The sequence below is a fragment of the Camelus bactrianus genome, chromosome 20 (genome assembly GCF_048773025.1).
Source record: "Camelus bactrianus isolate YW-2024 breed Bactrian camel chromosome 20, ASM4877302v1, whole genome shotgun sequence".
Classification (NCBI taxonomy): domain Eukaryota; kingdom Metazoa; phylum Chordata; class Mammalia; order Artiodactyla; family Camelidae; genus Camelus; species Camelus bactrianus.
The window spans coordinates 31,153,306-31,163,925 of NC_133558.1; positions in this window are offsets into that span (position 1 = coordinate 31,153,306).

A 10,620-nucleotide genomic window follows, 5' to 3' on the forward strand; every position below is an offset into this window, starting at 1 on the left:
AGGTACCGAGTAAATGCCTTGCGTTACCTTCACAACAACCCAGACCCAGTCCAGTGCTACTGAATCTTCCAAAAACAGGTTTTTCTTTACGGCATTTTTTGTCTTACACATTTTAAAATGTATTTGAATTGCTTTTACCGTACATTTTAGAGTGGAGTCACCGTGCTTTAGCTTAATGTTAAGACCCTCCAGAATCTGACCAAACCCTGTATATCCAACACATCTGTCCCATCACATTCACACTTTTCCAGTGAAATCATATTCATTAATGTCTCCTGGAACTTTGCTTTATTTTACCAACTTGAAATGATCTTGTTCCTCTCCAAAATGACCCACAGGAAATTAAAAAAAAAAATGAAAATTTCAGTAATTTTGTCTCCATTACTGAAAGATTTAACCTTTCAATCTCACTTCCTTGTTATAACACAACTCTATGTGGTATTTATGTTCAGCTTAGTATCGATAATACTTAACACTGAGTTTTCTTTGCTTGGCTTTCACATTTTTTCTCTTCCCAAGTGATTTTTTTCTCGTTGAGAAATATATATTATTTTTAATTATATACAGTTCTTTGTTCCTTATACATATAAGTGAATTAGCATATATATCTAAATGAAGAGATAACATTTCTTAAATTTGCTTTCAATGAGGAATAAAGCGTCTTTATCAAGGGCTCCAAATCCTATTTGATTATAAGCCACTAGTAGTAGGATTATGTCTTGTTTTTACAGAAATCTCTACTCTCATTGGTAGCATTTGTTTGCTATTTGGTAGTCAACAAAAGTTACACAGAATGTGAATCAGTTAATTTTGTCTTCATTATTTGGAGATCTGTGACTATCATAAGAATAGCCTGAAACTTCTTTCACTTAGTCAAGGAAAAAAGGAAGCAAATTCAGGGAGGCTTTAAATGTAAAAAAAAAAAAAAAAAAAAATTGCTTTTCTGTCATCTTCAAACTTTTAAGCATAACCATTTATTTACAATGGAAATAGTTAATAGTTATACACGTTCTTTTCTGTTAATAAAAACAGATTCCCTCAGGACTTCCATTGGAAAAATGTTTAATTTTAATACTTGGCAGGACAAAAAAGTTGGGGGCAAAAATACTTGATTCTCTTCTCCCCAATTAAACCAGAACTCTTTAAAAATGATTGCCAAACAAATATTATTATTACTGAATGCCAGGTGATGTGGAGAAAAGGTAAAACATGGATTCTAAAGCCTTTTACCCTGTTTCGGGTTCTCCTGACAAAGCAGTAAAACTGGGTCCAGTCCCTTCACTTCTCTTGATTTCCGTTTCTTTATAAGATGAAGTGACTGAACTCTGGAATCTTCCAACATGCCTATACTTGAAGGGGGGCATTATATTAAGGTCATATGGGAAAGAGTAGGATTAAAAAAACGTATTGGGATTTGTTTTTCCTGGATTTAATTAAATTCTCATGTTGCAAGATTGGGAGTTTTATTCAGGCCTTACAGTAGAATCAGATTTTTTTATGTGGCTGGAAATCATTCCTTCACCTAACAGCACAGTCATCTTCCTTCAGGCAGCTCTGGGTATGTCACGCCACATTCCTGCCTTCAGTTACTCCTCACTCTCACTCTCTCTCACACACACATACACGCACGCACGCACAGTAAAGATTAAAAGCTCTAATACCATTTCCAAGACCCCTTTCTCTAAGCTGTGCGTTCCCCTGGGTCCCCGCCCTCCACCTCCGCACAGACGCGCTGCCACCCCCTCCCACCATTTCTCCCGAGACCCTCTTCACGGGGCTGCTTCCCAGGAAGCGTTCACACCGCGCACTCCACGCACTTTCCTCCATCGCCGCCACCCGCGCATCTTCGCTTTCGCTGCTGAAGTCCTGCTTCCACATCCAGAATGATCTCTGAAGCCTTCAGCATCTTCAGCACCTCCGTGCTCCCACTGCTGCCCCTACTGTGGAGGTCTGTCTGTCTGGCTGTCTGCCTGCCCGGCTGCCTGCCCTCTTCCCCCAGACAGAATGAACTCACAAGGGAGGACCATGTAACACAACTCTGTTTCTCTTTGAGACTTCAAACAGAAGTCAGTTAGAAGGTGTTTGTTAATTCAGAAACTTTTAGGGGTGGAGAGGAAAAAAAAAAATTTATGCACACGTGATTAAGTCATACGTCGTTTTCTTCCTACCTTCAGAATAATGATGTCGGGTCAGTAACGCTTGATTTCATGAGACCCTTTACCGTAGGCAGCGCTTAGCTGCATTTCCAAAAGATCATGTGTGTTTAAACATATGTAATTATTATAATCTTAAAGAAGTATTCATCAGTTTAATAGCCATTCTACAAAAATCTAGAACTTCATAGTTTTAAATAATACAAAATAGTTGGATAGTTGATTCATAAATGTGATGTGTTTATATTATTCTTCATGTTAGAGTGTGTATGAAGATTCTATCGCTGTTTGTATGATACCACACAAACGTATGCTTTGCCCACTCGAGTGTCTTATTATTTCTGAACTTTGAGGAATATGTGATTATTTTTCTCTCCCCACACTTTACCCCCAGCAGGCTGCTGTGGTTGTCAACAGCAGCAGGATCCACTTGGAAGGTTTGATAAAAGCAGATGAAGATGCTTAAAGATGTCTGTTTGCTGAAAATGTCTGGTAACAGACAGGAATATCTGTGAGTAAATATAGTGCATTATTCTGGTTTCTAAAATAAATGTTTTAAAACGCCTAATGGGTTGTGAAGGGTTTTGTTTTGTCCCAGTGTGGTTTTGTCCTGGTGTGTTTTTGAGTTAAAATGATAATAACAAATTTAGAGATGATTCTTAAATCTTAATCTTTATTTTCCAGAATTGAAATAGAAAGTAGCTTAATTTAGAATGTCAGGTTTGAAATATTTACATCAGCAAAAAGGACACTCATACCTTATAGCTATAAATTTTATTTTATGGGGGTACTCCCTATTAATCCTACTTAATACAGCTCTTCTTATTAATCCAGTTCTGCTCTGTCTAAAAAGGACGGATAACGCATATTACAGTGATGGACATGCTCACTGGCTACGGGTAAAAGAGGAAAATAAAACTGGAGTCAGTTAGACATTGGAAAACTAGTCCCTTCTTTTTTGATACCATACTCTACTTTGATTACATGACACTCTTCCCTCCTGTCACTTATCTTACATTTTTATGACTATTTTTCAGTCTCTATTGACTGTTTCTTTGCTGCCAAGTCTTTAACTTTTGGTTCTTCAAGGCTCTGCTCTTGGCCCTCTCCTCAGTGTTCACTCTCATTCTGGGAGGAGCCCCACCGTCCTGGGGCTGTAGCCACTGCACTTGGGCTGCTAATTCCCAGGCACATAATAGGCACTCAGGAAGTGGTGGATGTTTCCATTGTCTGTGTTTCTGGGCCTTACTCTTTTCAACAGCTTTCCTCATGTTTTCTCAATTGCCAACTTTATATCTCCACCAGGATGGCCCACAGTCCTTGTGAGCTCAAAATTCACAACATTAAATCAGTACTTTTTGTTGCAATTCCCTGCTCTTTACAATCTGCTCTTTCAGGGTCTCCTTTGCACCACACACCAAGTGCTGCAGCCAGGAAGCTTTAGGACATCCTTGACTTCTCATTTGTTTACTTACTCTATAAAATACTTAAATCCATTTATAAAAAAGAAAATTACAGACCAATGTCTCTTCTGAACATAGATGCAAAAAAGCACCACTTTACACCCATTAGGATGGCTATTATTGAAAAAAAAAAACCACACAAAACAGAAAACAACAAGTGTTGGTGAAGATGTGGAGAAATGTGGAACCCTTAAGCATTGCTGGCGAAAATGTGAAATGCTATACCAAACAGTATTGGGGTTCCTCAAAAAATTAAACACAGAATTAAATGATCCAACAATTTCACTTCTAGATATAATCCAAAAAATTGAGAGCAGGGACTTGAACAGATATTTGTACACCAATGTTCATAGCAGCATTTTCACATAACCAAATGGTGGAAACAATCTAAATGTCCACTGACAGATGAACGGGTGAGTGGATAAACAAAATGTGGCATATACATACAATGGAATATTATTCAGCCTTAAAAAGCCAGGAAATTCTGAGACATGCTACAACATGGATACATCTTGAAAACTTTATGCTGAGTGAAATAAACCAGACACAAATGGGCATATGCTATATGATTCTATTTGTATGAGACACCTAGAATGATCAAATTCATAGAAAGATGAAGTAGAATAGTGGTTACCAGGGCTGGAGAGGGGTAGAATGAGAAGTTAGTATTTAATTGGTGGAGTGTTTCAGTTTGGGGTGATGAAAGGTTCTGGAGATGGACTGTGGTGATGGCCGCACAACACGGTGAATGTAATGAATGCCACTGAAGTATATACTTAAAAACGGTTAAAATCGTAAGTTTTGTGTTATGTATGTTTTACTGTAATAGAAAAATCAATAAAAGATTTAAAATCCATGAATATAGATGTGAAAAAATATTAGCAAACTGAATTCAGCATTGTAAAAAGGAAAATACATCATACCTAAGTGGGGTTTATCCCAGGAATACAATGTTGGTTCAAGATTCAAAAATCAATCAATACAATTCACCTTATTAACAAACAAAAAGAAAAAAAGAAAAAAGTTATCTCAATAGAATGTGAAATGGTATATGATAAAATTCAATATCCTTTCATGATAAAAGTTCTCAACAAACTAGGGACAGAAAGGAACTTCCTCAACCTAATTAAAGGGATCTAAGTAAAACCTACAGCTAACATCACACTGGTAAAAACTTGAAGGCTTTCTCCCTAAATCAAGAACAAGACAAGAATATCCATGCTCACCAATTCTAACCAAAGCTGTACTGGAGGTCTTAGCCATTACAATGAGACAAGAAAGAGAACTAAAGAGTATATATATTGGAAAGCAAGCAGAAAACTGCCTTTATTCATAGCTGATATAATTGTGTAGATTTCTGAGGAATCCACAAAAAAGTCTACTAGAATTAATAACTGAGTCTTAGAAAATCACAAGATATAAGGTCAATATACAAAAATATAAATATACTGCTGTACACTAGCAGTTAAAAATTGGAAACCAAAAATTTTTAAAAATCAGTATCATTTACAATAACATCATAAAACATGCAAAACTTAGGCATAAATCTAACAAAATGTATGCAAGAGTTGTTCACTGAAAATTATAAAACAGTGCCGAGAGAAAGTAATGAAGACTTCAAACAGCGGAGTGATAAACCATTTCCTTGGATTGGAAAACTCAGTATTGCTCTCAAACTGATCTCTATCTACAAAACAATCCTAATAAAAATCTCCACGGGATTTTTTCCCCCAGAAATTGACAAGTGCATTCTAAAATACATATGGAAAAGCAAAGACCTTGAATAGCCAAAACGGTTTTGAGGAAAAAGAACAAAGTTGAAGGATTTGCATTACCTAATTTCAAATTTGACTTTTAATCAGTTTGGACAATAATCAAGACAGTGTGGCATTGGCATAAAGACAGACAAGACATATACATCAATGGAACAGAATAGAGAATCAAGGAATAGACCCACTCATACATGGTCAAATAATTTTTGGCAAAAGTTTCAAGGTAATTTGATCAGGAAAGTATAGTCTGTTATAGATATTCATATGCAAAAATAAAATGAAACCCTCAATCCTTTTCTCACAACATATACAAAAATTAAGTCAAAGTGGATCACAGACCTAAATACAAGAGCTAAAATTATAAAACTTCTAAAAAAAAACTTTGAAATAATTTTTTTAAACCTTGGTTTGGGCAAAGATTTGTTGGGACTCAAAAACTACCACTTATTAAAGAAAAGAGTATGCAAATAATTTAATTTCATCAAAATTGCAAACTTTTCCCTTCAAAAGACACAATTAAGAAAATGACAAACCATACACAGAGGAAATACACACAGAGCACATATCTGATAACAAAATGTACACTGAGATTGTATAAGAACTCTTACAACTCATAAATAAGGTGACAACTCCTTTAAAAATGGGCAAAGGATTGATCAGATACTTTACCAAAGAAGACACACGACGGCAGCTAAGTACATAAAGACTGTTCAACATCATTAAGAAAATACAAATTAAAACCACAATAGGACATCACTACCGACAACAGGAACAGCTAAAATGAAAAAGACTGACAACACCAAGGGCTGATGAGGATGCAGAAAAGCTCCTGCATTGATGGTGGGAATGCAAAATGGTACTACTTCAGAAAATATTTGATAGTTTTTTATAAAGTTAACATACATTTACTATATGACCTAGCAATACCACTCCAAGTATTCACCCAGGAGAAATGAAAACTTCTGTCAACACAAAAACATGTACATGTATGTTTACAGAGGTAAACGGATAATCACCCCAAATTGGAAATAACCTGAAAGTCCATTATCTAGGGAATAACTGTATGTCTATACAGTGGGAAACTATTCAATCATAAAAATGAACTATTGATACCAACAACATGGATGAATTTAAAGGCATTCTGCTAAGTGATGGAAGTCAGACATAAGAGACTACAAACTATATGGTTCCATTTCCATATGAATTCTGGAAAAGGGCAAAACTATAGGGACAGTGGTTGCCAGGGACAGTGGTTGCCAGGGACTGAGCCCATAATGGACAGAGGAGATAGTCTAGGAAAAAGCTTGAAGGAAATATTTGGATAATGCAAATGTTTTATGTTTTATCTGTGGTGGTAAACCTTTACAGCCCTATATATTTGTACATCTGTGGTGATGTGCATTTACAAACACATACTGCATACAAATTTATAACTGTGTACATTTGTCAAAAAATCAAACTACACAATAAAAATGAGTTTTATTGTGTGTAAATTATGCCTCAATAAAGCTAATTTTTAAAAAATCTAATTTAAGATTTTTAAATCTTTAATTTAGAAGAACTAAGAAAGTATTTCAAATTTCTATTTTATTCAATTACCAATAACTCTAATTTATTATATATCTACTGTGGTGGGACTTTTACCTATAGTGGGTCATTTAATCTTCATAATAAAGTTAAGTATAATTCCGTTTTTATATATGAGCAAACTGACTTAGAAAAGTTCATCGTCCGTATCATTCTGAGATGAGAACCAGGCACTTTCAAAATCTAAAGCCTTTGCTTTTTCTACTGTGTTTTGTTGCATCTCAAGTATTTATTTAATGCAAACATGTTAACTGTATGTAATTTATCCTGTAAGGTCTGTATAAAGAGACCCATTTTTCAGATCTGGAAACAAGAAGATAGACATTCCCCTGGCTTGCTCTTTCTACTCTAGTTGTCCCCCTGTAACGGCACAGTCTTGAATTGTGTGTGTGTGTTCTAACAAAACTTCAGTTATTGACAATGAAATCTGAATTTCATAGAATTTTTGTAAACTTTTTATTTTGAAATAATTTTAGATTCACATAAAGTTGCAAAACATGTACAGGGAAGTCCCATGAACCTTTCACCAGTCCTCCCCAGTGATAATATCTTGAATAACTATAGTATACAATCAAAACCAGCAAAATGACATTGGTATAGTCCACAGATTTAGATTTCACCAATTTTACAAGTTTTACGCATGCGTGTGTGTGTGTGTTTGGTTCTATACAATTTTATCACCTTCTTAGCTTCATGTAACCACTACCATTTTCAAGATACAGAACTTGAATATCTTGAATTTCATGCTGCCCCCTTTATACCCACCTACCCTCTCCCCCATCCCTAACTCCTGACAACCATTCATTTGCCCTCTGTCTCTATACTTTCCTTAATTCAACAGTCTATAAATGAAATCATACAGTATGTGACCTTTGGGGATTTTTTTTTCACTCAGCATAATTGCCCTGAGAACTTTCCAAGTTGTTGCATGAAATGGTTCATTACTTTTCCTTGTTATTGTTGAGTTGTATGCCATGGCATGGATCTACCGAAGTTTGTTTAACCATTTACCCATTGAAGGTCATTTGGGTTGTTTCCAGTTTGGGGCTATTAGGAATGTAGCTGCTATAAACACTTGTGTAGAGGTTTCTGCATGGACCTAAGTGCAATTGCTAGGTCAAACGACAAGTACACATTTAGTTTTTAAAAAGTGGCTGTACCATTTTACATCCCCACCAACAATGTGAGTGATCCAGTTTTTCCATGTTCCGGTCAGTGCTGACGTTTATCACTATTTTTAAGTTTAGTCATTATCTTAGGTTTGTCGTGATTTAACCTGATGGTTCTAATTCATTTTCCCCTAATGGCTAATGATGGTGAACATCTTTTTATGTTCCTCTTGCCATTTGTATGTCCTCTTTGGTGAAATGTCTCTTCATATCCTTTGCCCATTTTCAAACTATTTTTTTTTAACTGTTAATGTTTTGAGAGTACTTTATACATTGCAGATACAAGTCCTTTGTCAGACACGTGGTTTGCAAGTATTTTCTCCCTGTCTTTTCCTTTAGCTTATCTTTTCATTCTCTTAACAGGGTATGTCTCACTTGAATAATTTTTTAAAGTATTTATTAAACAGTAATTTTCTAAGCAAGCATCTTTAAAAATGGCTAATTAGTAGTTTAGAAACTATAGAGTCTAAAGTGTACTGTGTTTCTGCTTAGAGCTCTCTATATATGGACATCTAAGATAGCACAGAATAAGTATGATTTATCTGTTTTGCCCAATTTCCCTGCATCTTTCATCCATAAAAAAATTCTAAACAACTCACAATAGAGTGTCCAAGTATCTCCCAGAAACATTCTCTCCCTCATCTTATCCTTTTCTCCTTTAACTCATTTAAACATTTGTATTCAGATCAGATTACTCCCTCTCACTGTTTCCGAAGCCAAAGCCCTCTACGCCTAAGAGGAGCTCAAGATATTTTGCTTAATAAAGTGTGGGAAATACAGAGCAAGAGTTTAATCTTCACTGTGCAATGGTCTGATTTTTTAAAAGTTTTCAATTCCTGACCAGCAGCAGAGCAAGACAGAGCAAAGTAAAGCTACCTACCACAGACACAGCAGAGGCGGGACACTGGGAGTATCTGGGAGGATGTGAGGAAGGGGCTCTGATCAGCCCATCAGCTACACAATGCACATTCACATTGAGGATTAAAGGCCCTGAGTTACGTTAGGTGGTTGGGGGACAGGTTAAATAGAACACATAAGTCATTTGCTTAGCTTAGGTTGTTATCTACAACCCTGTGGTCTCTTTAAGAGCTGGTTTATACTGCCTGAACTGTAATAGAGGATTAGTTGAAGTCTCCATTATTCCATGTTATGATCAAACAATCCCAAATGATAACAAGACCGTTATATAATGAACTCTTTCCTTCCACCATCAAGGACACAGTGCCAGATTATCTTCTTAGTCCTTTGTTAAACATTCATTGTGTGCTTTTAAGCTGGTGGGATGACACAGTGACCAAAGACAACTGTCACACGATGTGAAAAGTGCAAAGCAAGCCTGGGCGGTTTTGGAAGCACCTGGTGACCTCTAATCTGGATAGACTGAAGACACTGAGATTTACATTCTCAGGCCAGGGTTATAGCAAGCACTGTCTTGACTTTCTCTCTTGACTATTTCAAAATGTGAAGGAGTGAAACAGAAAAGTACGAGGAACTATGAGAAACCCCAATGAATGTGCCTAACTTTGCAAATGCACAAACACATCAACACAAATGCAGACGTATCTCTGGAGCTCCTCAGTTTACCTGCACTTTTCCATTCCGCTCCCTCCCCGTTGACAGAGTTTTCTAGGGGGAACCTCGGTTAAGATTTAGGTGGGAAAAAGTAGAGTCCAGCCAAAAGGCCCTCTGCCATAGCAGATACAGCCGAGAGTTTGAAGTCACGTTACCTCCACGACACTTTGGACCTTCTTCTATAAATCCAGTTCTGTGCTAGCTCCGTGCCGAAGTGAAGGCTAAATGCCTCCAACATTGACAAACGAGGCAGCCAAGAAACTCAGACCGGGTAATCGTGGGGAAGGAGGCATTTTAAGTCTCCAAAGACGCTCATACTTTATCTAATGTAACCCTCATCACAACTCTAGTCACCCAGGGGATCAAACAGGCTCCGACTGGAGAGGGTCAGCCCCGGGCTCAGAGCCACACCGCGGAGCGCGCGCGGCCAACCGCCGTCCTCCAGGGTCGCCCGCGCACCGCATGGCCTCCGCCGGGGAGCGCTCCGGGCCGCCGCGACTTCGGGCCCAACGCCCGGGAACGTGCCCTTGGCGCCTCCCTCTCTCCTTCCCGTTTCTCCAGCGGCCAGCATGGCGACCGGCCAGCCAGGCTCTGTCGTTCTTAGTCGGGCCGCCGAAAAGGAGACCCCTGAGTGGTCTGGGCCTCGCCGCAGCCCCCGGCCAGGCCGGCCCCAAGGCCTGGGCAGAGGCAGGGCGCGTCCCCTCCCGGGTCCCGCCCGCTCTCGGCCCTCGAGGCCCCTCCTGCGCCCCCAGCCCTCGTCCCCGCCGCGGCCACCACCCCCGAGGCCGGACTCCACCCCGCCGTCCGCGGCCGGAAGTGAGGGTGCCTCGCGCGCCCAATGCCTGCGCGGCGGCGCGACCGTGGGCGGTTGGTGGGGCCGGCGGGTCTTACCAGTCGGCGCGAG